Source organism: Polyodon spathula, chromosome 1 (genome assembly GCF_017654505.1).
Source record: "Polyodon spathula isolate WHYD16114869_AA chromosome 1, ASM1765450v1, whole genome shotgun sequence".
Lineage (NCBI taxonomy): Eukaryota > Metazoa > Chordata > Actinopteri > Acipenseriformes > Polyodontidae > Polyodon > Polyodon spathula.
The window spans coordinates 1,825,594-1,851,646 of record NC_054534.1 but is presented as its reverse complement, the minus strand read 5'-3'; the positions used below and the strand labels follow the sequence as shown (position 1 = coordinate 1,851,646).

Sequence of the window (26,053 nt, the reverse complement as noted above, 5' to 3'; positions counted from 1 at the left end):
GTGCAGTATTTGTATGCACCGTTTTCTAAAGTGATTAAGTTTAATTGAGTTTCGTTCTGTGGTTTTTGCTTATGCAAACCAATACCAGGTGACATGCAATCTCAGTGTACCGCTCTTTATCACAGGATCACCTAGTTCCATGACAGATCTTACCTCCTTTGAAGCACACTGACTGCTTTATTTACTGAAGTGTCATGAAGTCTTGAGCCTGAAATAAAATTAGCTGACATGTCTCTCATGCCTTGAGAACTCCCTCTCTCTCTCCTCTCTCTCTCTCTCACACACACACACACTCACACACACACTCCTTTCACCTCTTGGGACCCCGTTAGAAAGTGTGAATACTGGTGGTCAGGGGAATCACAGATTTGCATCCTGGCTGTGTGAAGGTCTTGGTCTTCGCTGGGGATCCCAGACGAAGCGTTGCATGGGCTCCAATGCTCCCTCTGGTTAGGGAGGCAAAGCTGCTGTGAGGAAACATCATTGGGATGCTTCATTTAATGTCCAGTTACCAAAGAGGCCTTGATTTTACTTCAGACATTCTGTTCTCTTCTCATATTAGGTAGTTACATAATCCACTGATAGTCAGGTGCTTGGTTTACAGGGTTCAGCATAATGTTCAGTCTCTTATTACAGTCTGCAGTCACAGCTTCAGAGCCTAGTCTGTCACAACAGTGTTCAATATGAATGGCTGATTTCTTATAGATAATTTATGATGAGTTTTTAAGTTTTCTCATGCTTCTTTCCATGTTTTATGCCATGTTTTTTTAATATGCTTTACACCCTCTCTTTTTACCTTGTTTACCTATGCGTTACCATGCTTTTAGAAATACTAAACAAACTTAAATGCAATGACAATGTTACTTTTAGTATCTCTAAATTCAGCACTATTAAGTGTTTAACTGTTCTGGATGATTTGGCATGCTTTGTTTTTAATCATTTTTTGGACCAAAGTTGTGCAACAGACCTGTATTGGGGCCAGAGCCTGTAAACCAAGCTTGCTGTCTTTGAATGGGGTGATGTGGAAGCTGGAAAAAGTCACGCTCCACTTCATCAATAATGAACGGGCTGACTGGCACAAGTAATGGATACCTCAGACATTGCAAATTCTTGTATACAGCTTTGTTTCATTCAAACGGCTATACTGGTCTTTCGTTGATAGCATGTCACATACTTTGTTTGCACAATTGTAAGTTCATTCTGCTGGTGTGTTTGTGCGTGTGTGTGTTTGTGTGTGTGTGTGCGTGTGTGTGTGTGTGTGTGTATAATAGCCACACACTTCCTAACTCTACAGTGTAATTAACACCTTGGCATTCCTTTTTACTGTGAACCTTTGCATATAGTCTGCCATAGCTTTCTCACAGGTTGCTAAATTAAAAACACACAATGCTCCTAGTAATGTAGAAATAATGTGCAAGCCACTAACGCACACATGTTACTATGTGATATAACTCTACATCTCGTGAGTGTTGCTCCCTTATGGGTGATTTAATGTCGTTAATGTCACCAAGTACAATAAAGACACATTGATGCTTCAGATGAGGTTTACAGCTTAAAATGGCAATGCTATTTAGATCCATCATCATTTTATTGATTACAATAAGAAATACCAAAAGAAACTTCAATACAGACAAACTTTCCAACTAGAAGTCTAGAAGATACTGATAAAAACTTCTTATCAAAATGTTTGTCATTGATTTAAATAAACCCAAATGTCCGAACAGTGACATGCTTTAACACAAAAAGTATTTTGCAGGGTGCTTTTCCCCTGTACAGAGCTATAAGGTAAATCAGTGTATTGAATCGCCTTCACACAAGAGAATTCCCATAGGCAAGGAATCTCCACTTTTTTCCATTTTTTGTTCACATGGCAATTCAAAAAGCACTACAAGACTGGGAAGAAGTTTAATTATTTATTGAATAACCAATCAAGCAGAAAACCTCTGGGGGGGGGGGGGGGGGGGGGGGGGGGGGGGTGAAGGGTGATATACGCCGCAGGCCTCTAGAATATACAGAAGGTCCGGGGTCATGAGAATGGGAAGTAGAGCTGACCCAACACCAATCTGCACGGTGGCAGGGGGGCTTGAAAACAGTGGAAACTTGCAAGTAAGAAAGAGTAGATTGTATGGGAACCAGGGAAGGGAATTAGGAGGGTGGTGTTGTCATGGTGATTTTGTGAACCACAGCAAGACAAAAATGGCAACCCAGGATTCAGCGTCACTGCGAGAGCATGCCCATCCTCCTTTAAATGACTTGGATAATATGAATGTGGAAGCTCTGCGCTCCTGTCTCGCTCAGAGTGCTCCTCATGTGACACAATTGTATGATAAGTGCCTGTCTGAAAGCAGTATTAAACAGTGAGGTTAGAAGTCTGTGATGTTCCAATGGAATATAATATCAGAAATGCACAGCTGGTCTGTGGAGGACCTTTTCTTAGCCTTTAGTTTTATGAATCACTTTGTTAAAGGCACACGCAGACCATAAACTATAAATCAACACTAAAAAACTAGGACAGACTTACCAATGTTTGCGTTGATTTTTTGTAAGTTTAATTTAACCTGTAACTTTAGACTTAATTACTTTGCCTTTTAAAGAGTTTCCCAGACCTGTAAGGTTATTTCGGAACCAGTTTTTCACTCAGAACCTCATTCTTTTTAAGGGATATAATACACCCCGTGTTCCCAGCTAAAACCGGCAGGGTTAGCTGAGGACAAATGACTTAAAATGGATCTTTAGGCATTAAGCTTTCAAACGATGTATGCATGTCCCTATTAGTACTTATGGAGCATTGTCCTTGCTGCTAGTCTACTAATATATGAATGTGAACGTGTGTGCACATGTGCGTGTGTATGCGTGTCTGCGTGTGTTGAGCACAGAGTGTTCCCTTCGGGAGAATCATAGAGGGAAAATAGAGCTTCATTCAGCTTGCTTTCACTGAGTGTATTTATCAAGCTTTGAGCTTCCTCAGCCCTGCGGAAAGGAACATGCTATGAAGTGGTGAACTCCCCTCGCACTCTGATACTCAGACACTCATTAAGTAATTCAGTCAGATTCAGAGTTTTCATCACTGGTTAAATCTTGCTCAGGGCTCTAGTCTCACAATTCACTACAGAGATGTGCACACATTGGGAGATTAATGTGTTTCTATGGATACGAGCAAAGTGAAAATCAGAAAGTGAAATGAAAAAGATTTATTAAACATATAAAAGAAAAGATAAATATTTGCAGTTACAATACAAGTAGTTTTAGTTGTTTTGATCATGACAGGTTCTGTTATTGATTGGTGATAACTAACTGTGTAGACGACAGCAAGTTAGTGAAAGCTTTGTTACAGGCTTTATTTATTTCTTTTATTAACAATTATTTGTATTAATTCATGATTGTCTCCCAATTTTGGAATGTCCAATTATTATTCAACCTGGCTCACCCCTGCAACCCCCGCACTAACGCGTCCTCCGAAACGAGTGCCGTCAGCCATCTGCTTTTTTCGCTCTATAAGCCCGTCATGTAGCCATATCCAGAATTTAGAGCATCGGAGGACCATGCAGTTCTGAATTGCGTACAGACCGGCCTGCAGGCGCCAGGCCAGCCACAGGGGTTACTGGTGTACAGTGAGCCAAGGACTCCCCAGCCGACTAACCCCTCCCTGCCCGGGCAGCACTTGGCCAATTGTGTGCTGGCCCCTGGGAACTCCAGTCCATGGTCGGCAGTGGCATAGTTTGGATTCAGACAGGTGATCTCCAAGCTGTAGGGCGCATCCTGCGTTCCGGGCAGAGTGCTTTTACTGGATAAGCCACTCGGGAGCCTTATGTTACAGGCTTTATTACATTTGAATGTGTATCATAAAACTTCAAATATGCTAAAGGGAATTACTTGGAAAAGCTGAAGGCCTGCACAGGCACACTAGATACATTGTTATTATTCCATATCCTCCTTTCTCACTCCTCCTCCGTGCTTCCTGTCTCTGTCTGCCTCTCTCCTCTCTCTCCCTCTCCCTTTCTCCAGCTCCTCCCTGCTTTAGCCCCTCTCTCTGTCTCCCTCAGCCTCTCTACTCTCTCACCCTCTCTCTCTCAGTAGAGTCAATAGCTGCCTGTCCTGACTCCCTAATGCAGGGCCAACTGGATCTGTGCCTACGTGCCCCAGCCCCCACTTGCTGGAGTCAGATTTATATTGACAACGGGATGCCTTTCAACTCAAAAAGTAATTGACACATCATGGGCCACTTTAGTTTCCACTGCAACCATTTTGCCAAACAGATATGTACCAGAACAGAAGCAGTGGCATCCAATATAAAATGTCAAGATCAGAGGATCACCATACCAGCACTGCTTGGAACTTTCAGAACACGCCGTCCTTGTTCACTTGACAGCCAGTTCACCTTGGGGTATGGTGGGGTAGGGTGGGTGGTAGGTGGGTGCAATTGTAAAAGCTCAATAATACTCCAGGGTGTTCAAATATAGTACAAAATCCACAGCCAAGGGCAGTTTAACATTGTGTGGATATTGGACCATATTTAAACACCCTGTTATGTGTTATTACTTTCATGTTCCTTCAGTAGCTTTAATCACCAAGAATAATAACCTGGGAAGGGAGAATAAAAAACAATGTACTGATTCCAGTTAACACACTGTCATTTTTTCATATTTACATGTAACTGCACAACTCTAATGTGTAAAGGGTTCACAGTGCACACTTCAATAAAATTCAGGTGCACAGTGACTTGGCTCCAACCTTCAACCTCACACTTTAAATTGCTTCAGTACCAGAGGTCATTCGAGATGTTGTTTATATTTTCAACCAGTCATCAAGTTGGGCATTGAGCTCAGTCATGTTTGCACATCCGCCATCCACTATATCCATTTGGCTGAGGATTTCAGTTACAGAGCACATATCTTCATTATTTATTAAGTAATTGGTAGTAATCACTTAGTAATAAGTGTTATCTCGTAAGTAATAGGTAGCTGTATTACACTGCATTGTGAGTTTGATAATCACTGTAACTAGAAGATATCAACACAACTATGTAGAATGTATTATCACTGTGTTATTAATAGTTACCAGGTAACACTACATTGGCTTCCTGATGATTATAATAGAGTATTATAAGTCTACACCTACACTGTCTTGTTCTAACTAGTAGTCTGTACCGAATAGGGCACTAGTCAAAGACAAAAGTGCTCGATCTACAAGCAAGTTCCCATCAACCTATAAGGTATATAAACCTACCTCGCAAGGTGTGTCCTACCGTGATTTCAAATTACCACCTCCTCCCCATCCAACAGCACCTCAACCCCCAACCACCACCATCTCACTCCCCACCTACCATCACCTCACTCCCCAAACACCACCATCTCACTCCCAACCACCACCATCTCACTCCCCAAACCACTACCTCATTCCCCAACCACCACCTCACTCCCCAACTACCACCATCTCACTCCCAACCACCACCACCTCACTCCCCAACCACCACCTCACTTCCCAACCACCACCATCTCACTCCCCCAACCACTACCTCATTCCCCAACCACCACCTCACTCCCCAACCACCACCACCTCACTCCCCAACCACCACCACCTCACTCCCCAACCACCACCTCACTCCCCAACCACCACCACCTCACTCCCCAACCACCACCACCTCACTCCCCAACCACCACCACCTCACTCCCCAACCACCACCACCTCACACCCCAACCACCGGCACCTCACTCCCCCAACCACCACCTCACTCCCCAACCACCACCACCTCACACCCCAACCACCACCACCTCACTCCCCAACCACCACCACCTCACTCCCCAACCACCACCACCTCACTCCCCAACCACCAGCACCTCACTCCCCAACCACCAGCACCTCACTCCCCAACCACTACCACCTCACTCCTCAACCACCACCACCTCACACCCCCAACCACCACCACCTCACCCTCCAACCACCAGCACCTCACTCCCCAAATACCACCACTTCACACCCCAACCACCACCACCTCACTCCCCATCCAACAGCACCTCACTCCCCCAACCACCACCTCACTCCCCAACCACCACCACCTCACCCTTCAACCAACATCACCTCATTCTAGTGTATTTGTAATTGTTAACTTGTGTGAAGTGCCTTGAACCCTATGGTATGAAAGGCTCTGTATAAATAAACTATTATTCAGGCACAAAGCAAATCCAAAGACAGTACAGGATGCAATCACGGGATAATACTGTAGGAAAGGTTACAGGTTGCAGCAGGTGGAATCTGAGCAGCAAGCCTACAGGTCTCAATAGGTTCAAGACGCACACTGGCCTCAAGATGCTGTCTGAGCTGCCAATGCGACGTGATGCTACGTCTGCACCCTCATGGCATCAGAGGGTTTGTTTCTGAGTGCCATCAGTGTAGATGTAGATTCTGAGCCCAGAAACATTAGTTACAGACATTAATACACTCTAATATACTGAGCAGATTGCATTGAATGTTACACTTGAATGTTGGTTGTGAGTGAGTTCTGCATGCAGATACATACAGTTATATATCATTTTGGAACAAGAGGTATGGCTGTCTTGCTAGACAAAAGATTGAAAAGAGAGCAATCAGACTGTTTATAATAGGGGTGGCATCACTGGGTAGTGGGCAACAATGGCAAAGAGAGAGGAGACATGCCTGGAAAACAATGTGCTGATTGGAGATGCAAAAGACTGTTTAAAAAGTGCAATCAAAGGTGGGTGCGTATTATTGAAGATATGTTAGTCACTACAGGACAAGCAATTGAGGCCATGACTGTGAGACCACCCTTGCACCTCTCCCAGGAACCACATTATGTAGGTTCATAAAATACAGTCTGGCTACATGACTGCAAAGAATAGTCTATAATAATTCAAACAGTACAAAGATATCCTTACACTATTAACTATGTCACCTTTCAACACATCCACAATACAGCAGCTCCAGGGTACATCTACAACAGTGTAAATGTGATGGAAAATGGATTTCATTGCTCCCCTTATCATAGCTTAGTGGAACTGTAGCAGGCAAAAGCCCTGCCAGTGTATGGTGTGTATGTGAGTGTGTGTGTGTGTGTGTGTTCGTGTGTGTGTGTGTGTGTGCGTGTGTGAGGAAAATGTGTTTTGTTTGTTCCTATATTGTGATTTAAACATGTGCAGTAGCGCTTCAAACTGCAGCTTCTTGGTCCTGAGTTTCTCTTCCTGCCAGTAACAGATGGGCATCACAGGACCCTTTCTTTGTTAAAGGTGGTGGTGCTAAGAGTTTAAAATCAATTTTCTTACCTCTGCCATTATCTACTACTCCCATTATCATTGAGTGGTACCCTGCTCATCACATTACAGTATCTATGTGAAAGCCTAACCTGAATGCAGCTGAGTCATGGATTGTATGGCATTTCCTGACTTTCGCGGCTTCAAGCTTAAACCATAACTATTTTTCTTAACAATGTTTTTTTTTCAATGAATTCTAATGATTTTTCAGGGGTTTGGTCTTAATAGCCGATCTGATTGATACCAGGCGCGGCAGTGGTAGTGGTGAGCTGAGCCTAAAATAATGCAATTGGCTGTTTCAAATTGGGAGAAAAATGGGGTAAAAATCAGAGTCGCTGGTTCACACCCAGCCTCCACCCATCTCTTCTGCACTGTGGTTATAGCGCTTGCTTGCAGTGGCAGAGTCGCTGGTTCAAGCCCAGCCTCCACCCATCTCTTCTGCACAGTGGTTAAGGCGCTTGCTTGCAGTGGCAGAGTCGCTGGTTCAAGCCCAGCCTCCACCCATCTCTTCTGCACAGTGGTTAAGGCGCTTGCTTGCAGTGGCAGAGTCGCTGGTTCAAGCCCAGCCTCCACCCATCTCTTCTGCACAGTGGTTAAGGCGCTTGCTTGCAGTGGCAGAGTCGCTGGTTCAAGCCCAGCCTCCACCCATCTCTTCTGCACAGTGGTTAAGGTGCTTGCTTGCAGTGGCAGAGTCGCTGGTTCAAGCCCAGCCTCCACCCATCTCTTCTGCACAGTGGTTAAGGCGCTTGCTTGCAGTGGCAGAGTCGCTGGTTCAAGCCCAGCCCCCACCCATCTCTTTTGCACAGTGGTTATAGCTCTTGCTTGCAGTGGCAGAGTCGCTGGTTCGAGCCCAGCCTCCACCCATCTCTTCTGCACAGTGGTTAAGGTGCTTGCTTGCAGTGGCAGAGTCGCTGGTTCAAGCCCAGCCTCCACCCATCTCTTCTGCACAGTGGTTAAGGCGCTTGCTTGCAGTGGCAGAGTCGCTGGTTCAAGCCCAGCCCCCACCCATCTCTTCTGCACAGTGGTTAAGGTGCTTGCTTGCAGTGGCAGAGTCGCTGGTTCAAGCCCAGCCTCCACCCATCTCTTCTGCACAGTGGTTAAGGCGCTTGCTTGCAGTGGCAGAGTCGCTGGTTCAAGCCCAGCCTCCACCCATCTCTTCTGCACAGTGGTTAAGGCGCTTGCTTGCAGTGGCAGAGTCGCTGGTTCAAGCCCAGCCTCCACCCATCTCTTCTGCACAGTGGTTAAGGCGCTTGCTTGCAGTGGCAGAGTCGCTGGTTCAAGCCCAGCCCCCACCCATCTCTTCTGCACAGTGGTTAAGGCGCTTGCTTGCAGTGGCAGAGTCGCTGGTTCAAGCCCAGCCTCCACCCATCTCTTCTGCACAGTGGTTAAGGCGCTTGCTTGCAGTGGCAGAGTCGCTGGTTCAAGCCCAGCCCCCACCCATCTCTTCTGCACAGTGGTTAAGGCGCTTGCTTGCAGTGGCAGAGTCGCTGGTTCAAGCCCAGCCCCCACCCATCTCTTTTGCACAGTGGTTATAGCGCTTGCTTGCAGTGGCAGAGTCGCTGGTTCAAGCCCAGCCCCCACCCATCTCTTCTGCACAGTGGTTAAGGCGCTTGCTTGCAGTGGCAGAGTCGCTGGTTCAAGCCCAGCCCCCACCCATCTCTTCTGCACAGTGGTTAAGGCGCTTGCTTGCAGTGGCAGAGTCGCTGGTTCAAGCCCAGCCCCCACCCATCTCTTCTGCACAGTGGTTAAGGCGCTTGCTTGCAGTGGCAGAGTCGCTGGTTCAAGCCCAGCCTCCACCCATCTCTTCTGCACAGTGGTTAAGGTGCTTGCTTGCAGTGGCAGAGTCGCTGGTTCATGCCCAGCCTCCACCCATCTCTTCTGCACAGTGGTTAAGGTGCTTGCTTGCAGTGGCAGAGTCGCTGGTTCAAGCCCAGCCTGCACCCATCTCTTTTGCACAGTGGTTATAGCGCTTGCTTGCAGTGGCAGAGTCGCTGGTTCGAGCCCAGCCCCCAGCCATCTCTTCTGCACAGTGGTTAAGGCGCTTGCTTGCAGTGGCAGAGTCGCTGGTTCGAGCCCAGCCTCCACCCATCTCTTCTGCACAGTGGTTAAGGCGCTTGCTTGCAGTGGCAGAGTCGCTGGTTCAAGCCCAGCCTCCACCCATCTCTTCTGCACAGTGGTTAAGGCGCTTGCTTGCAGTGGCAGAGTCGCTGGTTCAAGCCCAGCCCCCACCCATCTCTTCTGCACAGTGGTTAAGGCGCTTGCTTGCAGTGGCAGAGTCGCTGGTTCAAGCCCAGCCTCCACCCATCTCTTCTGCACAGTGGTTAAGGCGCTTGCTTGCAGTGGCAGAGTCGCTGGTTCACACCCAGCCTCCACCCATCTCTTCTGCACAGTGGTTAAGGTGCTTGCTTGCAGTGGCAGAGTCGCTGGTTCAAGCCCAGCCTCCACCCATCTCTTCTGCACAGTGGTTATAGCGCTTGCTTGCAGTGGCAGAGTCACTGGTTCAAGCCCAGCCTCCACCCATCTCTTCTGCACAGTGGTTAAGGCGCTTGCTTGCAGTGGCAGAGTCGCTGGTTCAAGCCCAGCCTCCACCCTGTTAAGGATATCTTTAAGTCACTGTTAATCTAGTAGTATATGGAAGCTGTCAGCCTGCATGTCAATTATACCTAAAGAACTTCTTGTCCAATTCAGATAAAGCTTGTTAAGGATATTCTTTTGGACAAGTATCAGAATCTTGGGGTGTATGGAGGCATCTGCCAGTGTTTCTGTGTGTGAAATGTACTTTTTTAAGCTGTGTATATGGTGGATGTATGGCATGGTGATTTACTTTTTCATGCTATCGACAGCTCTAACTCCAATTGCGCTCTAGATCTTGAAGCTGTCTTGAAGCCTTCTCCAAGCTATGACAGCTTCCCGTCAATCTGGCAAGCGGCCCCACTAGTCATGTCGTTCTTACATTAACTGATGAGGATGGTGTTAATGGAAAGCATGCTCAGTCAAACAGCCGCTCGTCAGTCATCATAAAAAACAACTTGTAAGCTGTGATCAAAATTGGGAAGCTATCTGCCACATTCACAGCTAGAAATGTGTCTTTGAAATGGCAGATTGATATTACAGACATTGAAGGGAACGGTCAGGCAGGAGGTTCGTTCTAGTGGTTTGCAAGGGAATTGGAATTGTTTTAGCAGCTAAAGTTGTTGTCTGTTTAAACTTGCTTTTTTTTTTGTGGTATAGATATTGCTGAGTGAAGTTAATCTCTCCTGTTGCTATTGTGGATTAGCCTGATGCTTTCAAGCCTTTGTGTAAGTGCCTTGTATAAATCAGACAGCACAGGGTTTCAAATCTCAAATCAGCATTTTCACAAAGGACAGTAGATGAGCAAATGAATTACAGAGTGCTCTATTTAAATCTCACTCCTATTGTTCAGGTGTTCATGAATAGGGACAGCCTTCGTTCCAGGGGAAAAGGGCTGATCAGAACACATTCAAATGAAGCACAATGCAAGATACAGCAGAAAAAAGCAGCATTGCAACTCACGATAACCAAGTTCTTACCACAACTATATTATGATATACAGTGTCTAAGAAAGTCTACACCCCCTTGAACATTTTTCACATTTTGTTGTGTCAGTGCCTCTGAGTTTCATGCATTTAAAAGAGGAATTTTTTAACACACTGTTAAGGGGGAAAAAGTTTTTATTGAAAAAAAAATTATATATTAAAAATACAAAACTGAAAGATCATAATTGAATATGTCTCCACCCCCCTGAGTTAATGCTTGGTGGAAGCACCTTTGGCAGCAATTACAGCTGTGAGTCTGTTAGGATAGGTCTCTACCAACTTTGCACACCTAGATTTGACAATATTTGACCATTCTTCTTTACAAAACTTTTCAAGCTCTGTCAAGTTCCTTGGGGAGCGTTGATGGACAGCAATCTTCAAGTCATGCCACAAATTTTCGATTGGATTTAGGTTGGGGCTCTGACTGGGCCACTCAAGGACATTTACCTTTACCTTTTTGTCCCAGTTTCAGCTTTCTTGCTGAGGGCAGCAGGTTTTCCTCAAGGACTTCTCTGTACTTTGCTCCATTCATTTTCCCTTCTATCCTGACAAATGCCCCAGTCCCTGCCGATGAGAAACATCCCCATAACATGATGCTGCCACCACCATGCTTCACAGTAGGGATGGTGTTCTTTGGGTGATGCGCTATGTTGGGTTTGCACCAAAGATAACACTTTGCATTTAGGCCAAAAAGTTTTGTCAGACCACAAAACTTTTTGCCACATGGCCACAGAATCTCCTGTGTGTTTTTTTTTTTTTTTTTGCATATTTCAAACAGGATTCAAGGTGGGCTTTCTTGAGTAATGGCTTCCTTAAAAGCCATTACTCAAGAAAAATAAAAGCTCTTGCAAAGTTGCCATTTGCCTCTTGGTAGCCTCTCTGATCAGTCTCCTTATTGCTTGGTCATCCAGTTTGCAGGGATGGCCTGATCTAGGCAGGGTTTTGGTGGTGCCACACACCTACCACTTCTTAATATTTGTCTTGACCATGCTCCAAGGGATATTCAAGGCCTTTGATATTTTTTTATACCCATCCCGATCTGTGCCATTCAACAACTTTGTCCGGGGTTCTTTTGCAAGTACCTTGGTGCTCACGGTTGAATATTTGCGTTGAAATGCACTACCCAGCAGAGGGAACCTAGAGGAACTGATGAATTTATCCTGAAATCATGTGAATCACTACAATTTAACACAAGTGGAGGCCACTTCATTTGATGTGTTATTTTGAAGGTGGTTGGTTACACCTGAGCTAATTTAGGATTGCTATTACAAGGGGGTGGACACTTATCCAACCAAGCTATTTCAGTTTTTATTTTTAATTAATTTTCTACAAATTTCAAGAATCTTTTTTTCACTTGGATTTGTGGGGTAGGATGTGTAGATAAATGAAAAAAAAAATTAATGCATTTTAATTCCAGGCTATATGGCAACAAAAGGTGAAAATTTTGAAAGGGGGTGTAGACTTTCTATAGGCACAATATAGTCTTTTGACCCCTGGTTAATCAGTGAATGAGCACCTTCACTGTTAATGTTATAAAAGTACAAATTGCACAGTCATTTTGTAGTTTCCAATGCTTTCTCTATGTTCATGCTACAAATGTATTTTGTTTTATTACATGTAACAGGACAGGGGATGGATGTGATCAGACGGCGACCATGCTGTAATGAAATGGGATCTCAGCCCGTTGAACTGAATGGAAAGGCAAGGGCTGGACGAGAAGCGCAGACCATGCGGTTCAAAGACGAGTGCTTGACATTGAGCTAAACAGCACGCTCTGTAGTGGAGAGGTCAGTACGGCTCTTACGCTGATGTCAGTATTATTATTAGCTCCTCCGCCACTAGGAGGAGATGCATTACAGTGCACACCTCAGGTGAGTGTCTCAACCACTGTATGCTCTGTAGTGGAGAGGTCAGTACGGCTCTTACGCTGATGTCAGTTTTATTATTAGCTCCTCTGCCACTAGGAGATGCATTACAGTGCACACCTGAGGTGAGTGTCTCAATCACTGTACTAAACGTTTCTTTACATGAGCAGGTATAGATATTTTAATGCAATCTCACCAGCAGGGGTCAGGATCCACACCTTCAATGCATCACACAACCCTGCACCATGCTTTTTTCTCTTGTGATTGACCATGGTGCTGGTCCTTTACCTGGCCTTCACTATGCTATGCTACAAACCTTGCTATAAATATCATCATGGCAGTAAATCATTTCAAGGGAGCCCCTGCTATCCTTAAGACACATAAACACAGAAGACGCTGCTGATGAAATGCTAACTTTGAAAATGCTATATTTATTACAATTGTGCATACAAATTGAGCCAAGAGTTGCGTCGCACAGTGAAGAACTCAACTGAAGCAGCAGAAAGGAGCAGCAACTGGCTGTGGTTGAGACGGAAAGATTCTGGATGGGGCTCTCAAGCACAATAGAAAGAAAGCAATGCTGATGTACAGGTAAGTAAGCTGGGCTGAGCTGAGTGGGGGATGGAGGGGGGTGATGCTGGGACGCCAGAATCACTGTTGAGCCCTCGAGGTGTCGTGGGCTAGTCAATGAAACACCGAGGATGGAAGGTGCCCACTTGAAGACCCCAGAGATGTACCCTACTTATTTCAATCCAGACGGTTGTCATGCTGATGCACTGGGGAGACCGCACTGGGTTGATCCCCGGAGCCAGTATCGCAGCCGTTGTGTGTGCTGATGCACTGGGGAGGCAAAATGAGCTGATCCCTGGAGCCACCATTACACTTCAGCAATCAACACCAAACAGAAGGATATCTACATCATCAAATGGAAAACAACATCTACTCTCATGTAATGGAAATCTTTTCTCAAGCTTTGTTCTCGTGGTTTCTGGAATCACAAGACCCCCCCATGAATTGTTCTTCCTTGTAGTTCACTGCAGCCCAGCCTCCTCTGCTATCAAGCCAATGTGTTGCTTGCATAAACCAAAATAAGAAATTAACTGAACCAGGTTTGGGAAATGTGTAAAGCTGCCAATTTGTCAAATACATTTGTTTTTAAAACTACAGTACAATACCAGTGTAGACTAGTGTACAATATGAAAAACTCCTTTTCAGTGCAGGCTAATGGCTTTAAGAGTGAGTGGGCAGTCCTCGCACAACGGTGGGCGTGTCTGTGCGGAGAGTTATGAATGACTGGTGTTGCAAACTGGGGTGATTGACACATAGGGGCGGCTGTCGTCTGCGCGTTTCAGGCGGCGCTGAGTTTAGTAACTGGGTTACACAGAAAGCTCAAGAGGGTTGCAAGCAGATGGAAAACAAAGAAAGCAATAGGGAGGGAAGTAACTGTAGATACAAGCAGATCGCTGGGGAATGTCCGAATCTCCGAGCACAGCAACAAAGACGACGAAACAAAATCAACGCATGGGCGTATGGAAAGGACCGGCAGCGCGAAACGACGGAGTGTGTTGAAAGACACATATTTTTTTTAAGCTTCTGACTGTGTTGACAATAAATTTACAGTTCACAATGGCAATTCATTAAAAATAATAATAATAATAATAATAATAATAATAATAATAATAATAATAATAATAATAATAATAATAATAATAATATACCGACACCAGTACCGTTATAATAAATGCACAGGACTTTATTATAGATTATTAAAATAAAAAAGTACTGCTGAAACAACAAGATTTTATTATCCAAAAGAATAAAAAGCTAATACCCCGTCCACATTAGACAATTGACTACCTTTCAGTAGTGGCTTAATACTCTACTTGCAACAAGAAAATACGCAGCGACAACGAGACTGATGGGCTAAAATAAAGGAGATACCAGTTTCTGTAGTGTCAGGGCAAGCTCTGCCCTCTCTAAGGTATACAATAATAAACGTCACTTCTTCTTCACACCCGGGGTTGGGTTGCTGTTGCAGCCCTGTCTTGTATGTAATTTAAATGATGCATCCCATCAGGATACTGTGAAACAGACACAACAACCTGCTTCTCATTGTGACACCTCGGAGCGCCGAGCTCGGGTGCGTTCAGCAGCAGGACTGGCGTGCTGTAAGCGGGCGGGGATGTGTCAGGAGTTCATTATTTTTTTTTCCAGAGGAGAAAGAAAGAAAGGAAGGACACTTTGCAGATTTGGAACTAAAAAGACCAAGAACTAAACCAACAAGCTGAGCCTGAAAACAACTGAAGGTAAGTTTACTATGTAGTAGCACAGGGTGCTGTGTATTCTAGGGAGCACAGACTGGAGCTGGCTATCACATAACCAGTAGGCGTTTATATCAATCTAAGGATAAATAGCGCACAGTTCAGTATAGTGTAGTCTTCCCTGCACGAACTTGTCTGTTTTGATTATGTGCGACCCGATCACAACGCTACCCGAACATTACAAGAGCGCTGCCTGTCCACAGCGAGCGAGTCAGCTGAGTTTGTGAAGTTCCGCGATTGCATCTCAAGCGCCGGGAGCCGTTCTCTTGTCGGGGACTGTTGTGTTTATTTGAAGAATTTCCTGTGGTACTGGAATTAGGTGAGTCTCCACACCTTGTGGTGTATTTTCTATCACAGCAGCATACCAGGATACTTTTAAAAAGCGCTTTGGGTAACCCTTATAAACGTTTACCTTAGTGACAGCATAGCAAAGTGAATTAAAATACATTGAAAGCATGGTGAAGCTCGGGTATGTGCAGAGAGGCATGCTAAAGCATATTATAAAAAAAAAAAACAAACATGGCAAACTATGGTACACTCTGTTACATGCATAGTACTGTACAACCACGTGGGAAGTGTAGCTGCAAATGTATTGTGGTAAACAGCAACAACAGAGGCGTTGCTTACATTGTGTTTCTATCAGAATTGTGCACCCCGCCAGCTATATAATGTGTGTTGTTGATGGTGGAGGGTATTCCCTAAAGTTTTGTTTATGACAGCCTCATGATAGAATGAAAAGCAACACCTGTATCGTAGCAACCCGTATCCTCAGTTCATTGTCTTCCACAGCTGTAATATTTACAGCTCTGTGAGTTAAATGACCTACAATGGTCTTTTTAAATTGCAAAATATGAAACGTTTTCTTTTACCATTAATGAACACATACTCGATGTTTTACAAGCTGGAGAAGAGACACTTTAAAATGAACGCGTTGTGCGCCCTCTGTTCCATACCAGTTCTCCGTGTGTGTACATGCTACAGGTAGATACGATGACGACATGCGCGTTCCTTCTGAAACATACACTCCTTTGATGTTTACAAATGCCAGTGTATTAGGGAACAATATTACTCCCTTTGTCTGCTGATTTACTGCAGCAATAACCCGCCCTCGGAATAAATCTAAATCCAGGCGGCTCCATAGCGAGAAGCCCCTGAAAACTCCGCGTCAGGTTTAAAGGTTATCAATTCAATAATTAAGGGACTAATATCATTACAGAAGTTTAGTTGGTTCACTTAGGTAAGGGGTTCGTGGTAATAAATGTCTCGGATGTAGTTGTCCTCGCCTCACAGCGCTGCATTGTATAGCTATGGCGATATAAACTTTGTTTTAATATATTTTTTTAATTATTATTATTCATGGAGCCTCCTTCACATTAGCTGTGTGTTTTGCTGCGCTAGATCATGAACAGATGCATCATGTTTGTCTAACTAAAGTCTGTGAAAGCCACGTGACTTTTACATTTCTGTGCTAGAAAGGGCTTCGCAGTTACACTGTACGTCAATCCGATCACGGGCGTAGTTCAGTTGTTAAATCGGATTTATTATCGTTTAGTATGTTCAGAACCAGTGTCAGAAGCAAGTCGGAATTACGAGGTTGAACTTGCTTAGTTATAGTACAGCCCCCCGGTTCTCAAACCTCACCGCACTGCAACTCCTTTCTGCATCAAAAATAACTACGCGACCCCCCCACAGCCCCGTGTTACTGCAAAGTAGTTAGTATTGATAAATAAAACATGCATTGTAAGGCAGTATCAACAAAATAAATATAATCATTGGCTATTTTTAATTCATGATACAAATCGCATTTTTTTTTTTTTTACAGCCAACAGTAAAAATAAAATAAAACGACATCACAACTTAATGGGAGGGGTGAGCTTGCATGAATGAACACGGACAAGGCAGGAGTGCTTTCAGAGCTGCAGGTGACAGCTCTTGGCATTCTTGTCGCACAGAAATCCACAAATAAGCGAGAGATTTTTGAAGAAACATGAGCTTCACAAGAAAGGTCCATTAATTCCTATTCAGATATAAATGACAAATTAGCAATTGCAGTCGCTTCGGCAGTAAAAGGGGTTCTGATCCACCCCTCTGCTTTCCCATCTTTTCGAGGGGAATGCTCTCGAAACTCAACCTGAAGGCTGTCCAGCTGGCTGCCGATAACGGGTTGCAAGTCACTCCTTGGCGAGGCATTCTCATCCAGAAAGTTACCTCGTAAGCAGAATGATTCCAGCTGCCAGTTTACGCGATCCTACCACATGGGCAGCTTTCTGACACAGCTTTCGATTCATTCAGTCACAGAAAGGACCCGTGTGGTGGACACTTAGTGCCGCAAGGTCAATTAAATTGTTTATTTTTATAAAACAAATGATACGAATTCACGTTTAATTTGTAATTTGTACTCGAGGTAACATGTAATAGGTAATGCATGCGACTTTTGGCTACTCCTTCAGGGCTGCCTGATTGGCGGTTTACCAGGCAAACGTGTCTTGTTTTGAAAGCGTCTAGAGTCTAATTTAAGCACTATATCAGTACAATTAGAATTTTTTTTTTTTTTTTTAATGTATTTTAAAGACTATCAGTCCTTCTGGACAACTTAATTTTACACTAAATTCTGAATATTGCTTCTTTTTTTCCCCTGGACCTACCGCATTTGATCTCATTAGATTAAAAAAACAAAACAAAAACAAAAAAACTGCGGTATTGGCACTGTAAACTTGTGAGAATAAAGAATAAGCAAAGCAGATACAGAAATTAATCTTTCATAACATTAAGTGCCAGTGTTTTTTTGTTGTTTTAAATACACGTGTAGCTCATGTTTATGCTTTTGTAATGTATTACCTCTTAAAAGCAAGGTCAGCTGTTCATTCCAAACCCAGGGGTCTACTGGACGACAAGTAGTTTCAGAGTTTATGGCCACAGACTGTCAGGATGCACTAAAGTAGTTCTCGTTTGTAGTTTTTGCATAATCTTTGCGCGACTCTTGACTGCAAACATTATAAATAACTGCCGGTTATCTGGGACTCCGGTTCGGTGTGTACCATCAAAACTGGTAGTAGGAATCGGACACTGATTTTTTTTTTTTTGTTCCAAGTGCGCCTATTCAATGAAAATACTAACTACATAGCTACTGTTTTCCCGCTTTTAAGTAGCGCTTGGCCAAACCGGAAAATAGACGCCGAAATGTAGACCGGTTTGCGCCATATGCGCATTTTCTAACAACTAATAACTTAGAAGATTTCAATTAAGAAGTGGAATTCTTGAGTTAAGGTTCTACCTATAGACAAGAGTACCTGAACTCTACCGGAACATGGCAAATGACATTTAATAGAGAAAAGTGTAAGGTACTGCACGCAGGAAATAAAAATGTACATTATAAATATCATATGGGAGATATTGAAATTGGAGAAGGAATCTATGAAAAAGACCTAGGAGTTTTTGTTGACTCAGAAATGTCTTCATCTAGACAATGTGGGGAAGCTATAAAAAAGGCTAACAAGATGCTCGGATACATTGTGAAAAGTGTTGAATTTAAATCAAGGGAAGTAATGTTAAAACTGTACAATGCACTAGTAAGACCTCATCTTGAATATTGTGTTCAGTTCTGGTCACCTCGCTATAAAAAAGATATTGCTGCTCTAGAAAGAGTGCAAAGAAGAGCGACCAGAATTATTCCGGGCTTAAAAGGCATGTCATATGCAGACAGGCTAAAAGAATTGAATCTGTTCAGTCTTGAACAAAGAAGACTACGTGGCGACCTAATTCAAGCATTCAAAATTCTAAAAGGTATTGACAGTGTCGACCCAAGGGACTTTTTCAGCCTGAAAAAAGAAACAAGGACCAGGGGTCACAAATGGAGTTTAGAAAAAGGGGCATTCAGAACAGAAAATAGGAGACACTTTTTTACACAGAGAATTGTGAGGGTCTGGAATCAAATCCCCAGTAATGTTGTTGAAGCTGACACCCTGGGATCCTTCAAGAAGCTGCTTGATGAGATTTTGGGATCAATAAGCTACTAACAACCAAACGAGCAAGATGGGCCGAATGGCCTCCTCTCGTTTGTAAACTTTCTTATGTTCTTATGTTCTAACTGAGTTCCTGCCGGACTACACCACTGGAAAGCACTGGTGTATCTCGTCCTTGGAGTGGCGTCATAACAATATTTAAGCAATCAAAATATCTGCCAGGTAAGAGAGCAAAGCAAGCAATTTAAGCGCTACAATCTTTTCGGTATCTTTAGATATTTGTAAAGAACCTTTCTGAACTCCCCAGTGGTGTAGCTGGGCCCCAGTTTAGGGTGGATTGGCAATGACCAAAGGGCTGACGTCACAGGAAATAGTTTACATTGCAAAAATGATTTCAATCCCTTAAAACCGTGAATACATCAAATATGTCCCCGAAAATCCATTTAAAATGTTTGAAGTAGTAAAAAAAATACATTTGAATGCACTTTAAAAAGCCAAACATGTAGCATCACCAGACCAGCGAGAACACAGTAATATTACACCGTAAGCAATTATTAAATATAATGATAGCTAGTAAATTACTTAACATTGCCTAGTTTGTATCCTCTCGTCGCTGCTGCACCTTACAGGGTGCTGAATATTGCAATTATAAAGTCACACTCCAGAGGTTCGACAGGTCTCTCATATTCAAGCGGCTTGTCAGCAATGAGGCTGGCCAGCTGTCTTAAACCTGCTCACGGTATAGGAGAGCTAAAAGTGTGTGCATATTTGGAAAGATAATCACGTGGTAATCATCTCAGACTTGAATTCGTGTTGGTTCACTTTTCATTAAATAAATGATTGTGTAATGGCTGGTTGGGGCAGGTGGTCACATGAAGTTTGGGGTCAGTTACCATGACAGCCGGCCCAACAACATCCCATACACAAGATTTTGCATCACTTAGAATTTTAGGATAGAGACATACTTTACTTTATATATATATATATATATATATATATATATATATATATATATATATATATATATATATATATATATATATATATATATATATATATATATATATATATATATATATATATATATATATATATATATATATATATATATATATATATATAAATATATATATATATATATATATATATATATATATATATATATAATGTAGGTATTTTATTTAATATAATGTAACCAAAGGCTACAAAATGATATTGTAAAAGTCTACATAAACCCATAATAGTAGTACAATATTTCATGTTAGATTTTAAAATGTCACATTTTTCATTTTTTGTCTGTTTTTCGTTAAGTATATGGAAATCTACAAAGCGATTCGTAATTCAATATGTTAACGTAAGATTATTCAGCAAGTTTCACTCGACTTTATGAAGCAATGTTAGTTAATTCTACAGGGTGATGTCAAACCTTTGGCCATAGCTGTACATGCATACATATGGGCCAATCATGTTACACTGACACGTAGGCTCTGTCACCAGATATGTAAATCCAAATTATTTGATGCTTGTCCTCCCGTTCAATGGAGGCTGTAATATGATTTTGTACCATGGGTGCAACTCAGTTGAAATATTACTCTCTTTGTAGTCTTAGTCATATTATATATAGCTATAAAAAAACATATATGTTCATAAAAAAGAAAAAAAACAAACAAAATATCTGCCATTGTAATTCTGTATTACACAATAAAAGCATATGAAAAATGAAAATATTGCATTATGTGTCATTTTAGAAGCAACCAAATATTCAGTGACAGCCAACCCCTGTACGGGGCAGGTTGTCTCGGGGGAGCCATGCTTTTTGAACAGCCTCAATGTGATATCGTGAGCAAAGTTACACCAGTATTAAAATCTCACTCTATACATGCAAGGTTACGCTTGTACTTCGTTAGGACAGAACCTCATAGAATGTCATTACAGTAAGAGGACAATAAGGACAAGCCGCCCGGTCTCCCCTGCACGTGTGAGTACATACAGAAAGAAAGAAAGAAAGAATACAGCATCCAGACCCTAATAACACTTTCATGTACAACTACATTCTTATAGTTTTGTAGATGCTACATATTCAATGAGACGTTCTGTGTTTCCACAGCTCCTGGCTGCCCTTTATTTGTGTTTGGGTGACACGTAAGTGTTGTACAGCAGTCAGTGACAGGACCTGTTCCTTTCAGACATTCTGTTTTCTAAACAGTGTGCACCTGACTGTCTCGTGTTGATGCAGCACTCTTCCAGGCAGCCTGGTCATTAGAGTGTTCTTAGCAGGAGCTCAAGCAGCAAGGCTGCAGATTGTCAGAACGTTATGCAATAAAGGATTATATAATCATTACCAGGTCAAAGGTGTCAGACGCCTGTAAGAAAAGTAGTGTTTCAGTAATGTGATGCATTTTTAACAACCTTCTGATTTTTATATTGAAAATGTGGATGACAGGTTTAAAAAAAAGAAAAGAAAACTTGACTACATTACAGTTCCTGAAAATCGTATCATATAATGTCCAGCAAAGTTAAGTTTTTTTTTATGAATTACAACTGAAGCTGCCCACTTTGAAATATATAAAAGCCTCAGTTTAGTTTACTGGTAAGAAACATTAAGAAAATCCATAAACTATAAACTAACATGAAGCAGCAGATGGGCCTGTGTCTTTTTTCTTCATGCAAAGACTGGCTGTAGTTGTATTTCTCTTTACATACTCACGTGCCAGCACTAATTAGCTTGTTAAGAAACTTCAATCCACAATGCAACTGACCGGACTCAACTTCCTGCCAAATTAATTCTCAGAGGCTGGTCTGTGGAGCGGAGTGAAGATTGCCTTGCTTGTTTATCATCATGCAGTGGCTTTTTTAAAATAATTTTCTTCTCTGTGTGGAACAGGAGACAGCATAGAAAAAGTCTGGCGAATATCAGTGTAGAGTTGTTGTCTTAAATGAGTATATCCTAACCTCTTTAAGATTGTGCTTAATTAGCCTTGAGGTTTTCCTAATGCTCTTTGTTCACCTGCAGAAGACATGGGAGCTCAGCGCTCAAAAACATGATTAATGCTCTAAACAGAACACGGCAGAGTAGAGGCCTAGTCCCCAAGTATTTCTGCAGCTTGTACTGACGCCCCCTTGACTAGCATCAGACATCCTATCCTGACCCAACCTACATCTGCATCCCAATAACAATGCCAGCTTGGTTTAGCACAGGCCCATGCTATGAGTTTGATGGATCCTCATTCTGAACTCAACCACTCTGCTGGTGCTGGGCTTGTTTTTACTTTCCTAGCAGGAACACGGGGAATGGGGAGCTGATTTTTTAAACAAGCGCAGCAAACTTTAAGCACATTATGCTGAAGAAGAATAAACGCGGTTTCGTGCCCTGGCAGAGTTCACACTCTGAATCCACTGAAACATCGTGTCCAGTCCCAGGGGGAGGGTACCTTCAGCTCGCTGGACTGCCCGTCCCTCACCTTAGATTCACTCGCCCTGGAATTAAGCACCGTGGCCCCTCAGTGATTCACTACACTGGAATGGGGCCCCACTTACTTGGAGCACTGCACAGTGACGCTGTTTATTTCTGAGCTCACTCATATCCTTTAATAAAATCCAACACAGCTGCGGCAAGTCAGCATGGCTTTAATGAAATTGAATTCTGCAGCTCCGTTGGTGAAGTTCGCAGGGTGTTAAATCAAGCACAGGTTAAACCAGATGCAGTGGTGTGTGTGTGAACTTGGTGCTCCTCCAGGTTTGCATTTAATTACCTGCATCTCCTCACAAATTCCACTATCATTGTCTATAGATAGTGTGTGTTATTCCACAAACTCATCACCTGTTTTTACAACAACAAATTAACTCTTAGCTAAACTTCTTGTTTTTCTGTGTGTTTAGCAGAGTAATTGCAGGGGAAACTGCATTACCAAACAGTTAGCTGCCTCAGTCAGCCTGCAAGCTCTACCAGTGCATCTTCTTGTGACACATAGTCTCTGTAGAGATCTTTATATTATGCAATAATACATTATTACTGAATATCACTTGTGCTAACCCTACATTTTCAATGTGGAGTTGACATGCTTTTTTCATACTGTGTTCAAACATCTACAGTGTCTTTTAGTTCTCTCATCAGTTACTCACTACAGGGTTCCTTCTGTATGCACTCCTTTTGGGAAATAGAAAATCCAATTCATGGTTATTGTTGAAGAATTCTAAACGGAAGGACATTGTAACCTCAGTCTGAGGGGACTGCTTCAACACAGAACTCACAAAGAGGTGCGCTTTGGCTGTGGAAGAGGAGACACCTGGTTGGTTCTGTTGAGCACACGCTGTCAGGGAAATAACAGCCTAAGACAACTGATGTGAGTGCAGTTTGAAACCGGAGAACAGCAGCTTTTCCAATTTTCTGATCTATGAAAATACATTTTAATTGTTAGAAAAGCACTACGTAGTTCACCTTAGGCAGAACACCTGCAATAAACAAATACAAAAAAAAAGCTCATAAGTTGTAGCTTCAGCCATCACATGTTGAGTCTTACTGTATGTAAGCTCATACCTCATGCTCAGGGTTTCTGACTGTATAAGGCTGTCGTCTCGTATGTTGACTTTGCCGTATGTTTTGTGCTAGGGATGACTTCTATACACAAGACAAGACAGTCTGAGATTTTGACAAATGCTTAACGGGATTCCACATGAAATGATCGTGGGAGACAAAGGGTTAAAATGCAGTGGATGACCACATCTGAACTGATTTGAGGGCCAAGGAGGCTCTTGCAATATGAAACTGAAACATTCGGTTTCAGAAAAAACAAACAAACAAACAAACAGCATTAATGCAATAGAGAGTTTGCTTTTGCGTTACAAATAAATCTAATTTAAACAAATGTACTACTGCCTGGGCGTTGAACACAAGGAAGACAAAAGCCAGGCCTAGTTTAAATCACAGAGTGCATTAATTGATTTGGAAAACAGGCAAGGTAAACATTAGAGCACAACAAGGAGCTCAGAACCCCGCCCTGCCAGAGCAAATCTTCCTACTGCTGCTGAGTGAGGCCAGCTGCAAGAACACGAAGGAAACTCTCTGGAAGAGCAGAAGCCTCCAGGGTCTATATACTGGAAGCAGGCTTGCTCTACCAAAACATTGTCACTCACCTTTGTATTTGACTGGGGTTAGTCACCATGAAACATGTGCATTTTACAACAGGCTTTGACAGTCTTTTCTGACCAGCTGAGCTGATGACACACTGTGATTGAGTGGGGCAGAGATACTGGGATCCAAAGTCAACAATAGGAAAGCGTCAGGTACGACTGACACCCGTTTCATTTGCCGTGATTTTCCTTAGCACAGATATCTCCAAGCAAAGTACTCCATTGAGGGGTTGTATGAAATGCAATGTGGGATGATTAGACTGATCGTCCCAGGATCTCTGCTTCGGGTCCAGCAGGACCTGCCCTCAATTGAGGTGTGACCTCCAATGAGGTCAAGGATCAGCCAAGGCCGGGTAACGAAGGACCTCAACCCCCTATAAGGGAGATCCAGCTGCAAAGGAGGAGGGGGAGAGAAAGACTTACAGAACACTTACTTAAAGGTAGGCTTGGTCTATATAGTATTGGGAAGCTATTAGGGTTAGCATAGCGGGCTGAGCCTCACCCCGAGAATCACAGTAAGCCACCTGTGAATTAGTGGCTGATGAATTAAGCATTAATAATAGCAGCAGCTATGAGGTGCTACACTTTAAAGAGGTCTCCTCCCTTTTATTTTTCACAGAATGGATTTCTGAATTACTATTGCAAGTGCTTTACATGCTCTCTTTAACTGAAACCCAGCTCAAGGCTAGCTGTCACTGGGGTAAAGTTCAGAATTATTTGTTTTTTTACTCTTTTTTTTGTTTAATGAGCATTGCCAAAATCGGTCAAGTCTCGGCTTGTAGATCTTGTTTTTCTGGATTTGTGCTTCTTCTGCATAGAAATGGGTTTTGCAATTTAAAACGTCTCATTTTACATGAATCACCATTAGGCTGATTTGTCATTATGCAACACATTTTAACCCTTTTGGAAATGCAGGAACACTGAATGCTGTTTTCAAGGATACTGTGCACGTTAACCTGGTGTCTTATTTTCATGCAGCATTGCCTTTTTATAAGCAAACACAGGCCTAGTTCAGTAACGCAGCTTTAGTGGAACATCAGCCACGGTTTAAAGATTAGCAAGGCAAATCCTACCGATTTGCAATGGATTGTTAAGCTCAAGGGAGCTTTCAATTCAGCAATGTAAAGCAGATATCCCAGTGCTTAGCCTGACAATTGACTCAATCAAGTATATAACCAGCCATGAATCTACCTTAGCAGGACAAGCACTGAGAATCTGGGGGAACTCTCTGGACAGTTAACTGGATATGGTTGCAGCAAATCTATTAGCTGCTTTTTTGGATCATGAATTTAAGGTGGTTGTTGGGAGATAAATCCTAAGCAGTTTAAATTCACGCTCATTTGGACACACCTTAAATTCATGCCTGCGCTGCTTGTTTCAACATCCAGACAAAGTGTATTAGCGGATAATAAGGTTGCTTGTTTCACATGAGGATGATTGATAATGCTATCTTTGCTTGCCCTTGTTAAGCCTCTGTGTAATGCAGTGAACAAATCTCTGTTTACAGAGCAGTAGCTATATTATATCCATAGTTTTAATCCCAGCAATGTAGATTCCTATTGCAGCTTCAGCCATCACAGGAGTCCAGCTGCAGTGTCATTGTTTGAGTCAACTGCTGCGTTGAACCACGGCTAGCTCCTACTTCTACTGTATTGGTTGCAAAACCTTTTGGCAGGGTCTGTAGGAGGGCACAGGGTAAGGGAACCCTTTCTGTTTACAGCAAACACAGTCTTCTCAACGTCTCAGTGCTTCTGTATGTTGACGTTTACATTCATGGCAGTCGGTCCGATGCCGTGTTTTCCGCACAGGGTTGATTGCCAGGGCTGTCACAATCACTTCTTTGAGTTTGTCCATGTTGGCTGTGCAGTGGACTTTGTGTCTGTATCTATTTTAAATATTTACATAGGCTGAAATGCACTAGCTTGTACTCTGAGTAGTCCAGTGAACCTCAGC

The 26,053-nt window shown here is 42.9% G+C and overlaps 1 protein-coding gene across 2 annotated transcripts in view; it reads left to right on the top strand.

Moving 5' to 3' along the window:
* The first annotated feature begins 14,400 nt into the window (after positions 1 to 14,400).
* The window catches only part of LOC121307615 (rho-related BTB domain-containing protein 1-like), a 77,197-nt gene continuing 65,544 nt past the window's right edge, over positions 14,401 to 26,053 (top strand). The window contains exon 1 of one of the 2 annotated variants that reach the window (XM_041239949.1): positions 14,401 to 14,993. The gene's annotated coding sequence lies outside the window, so the exon portion shown is untranslated. Of the gene's footprint in view, positions 14,994 to 15,164; positions 15,328 to 26,053 lie in introns of those variants that run through there. The other variant, XM_041240022.1, reaches the window with a different exon arrangement.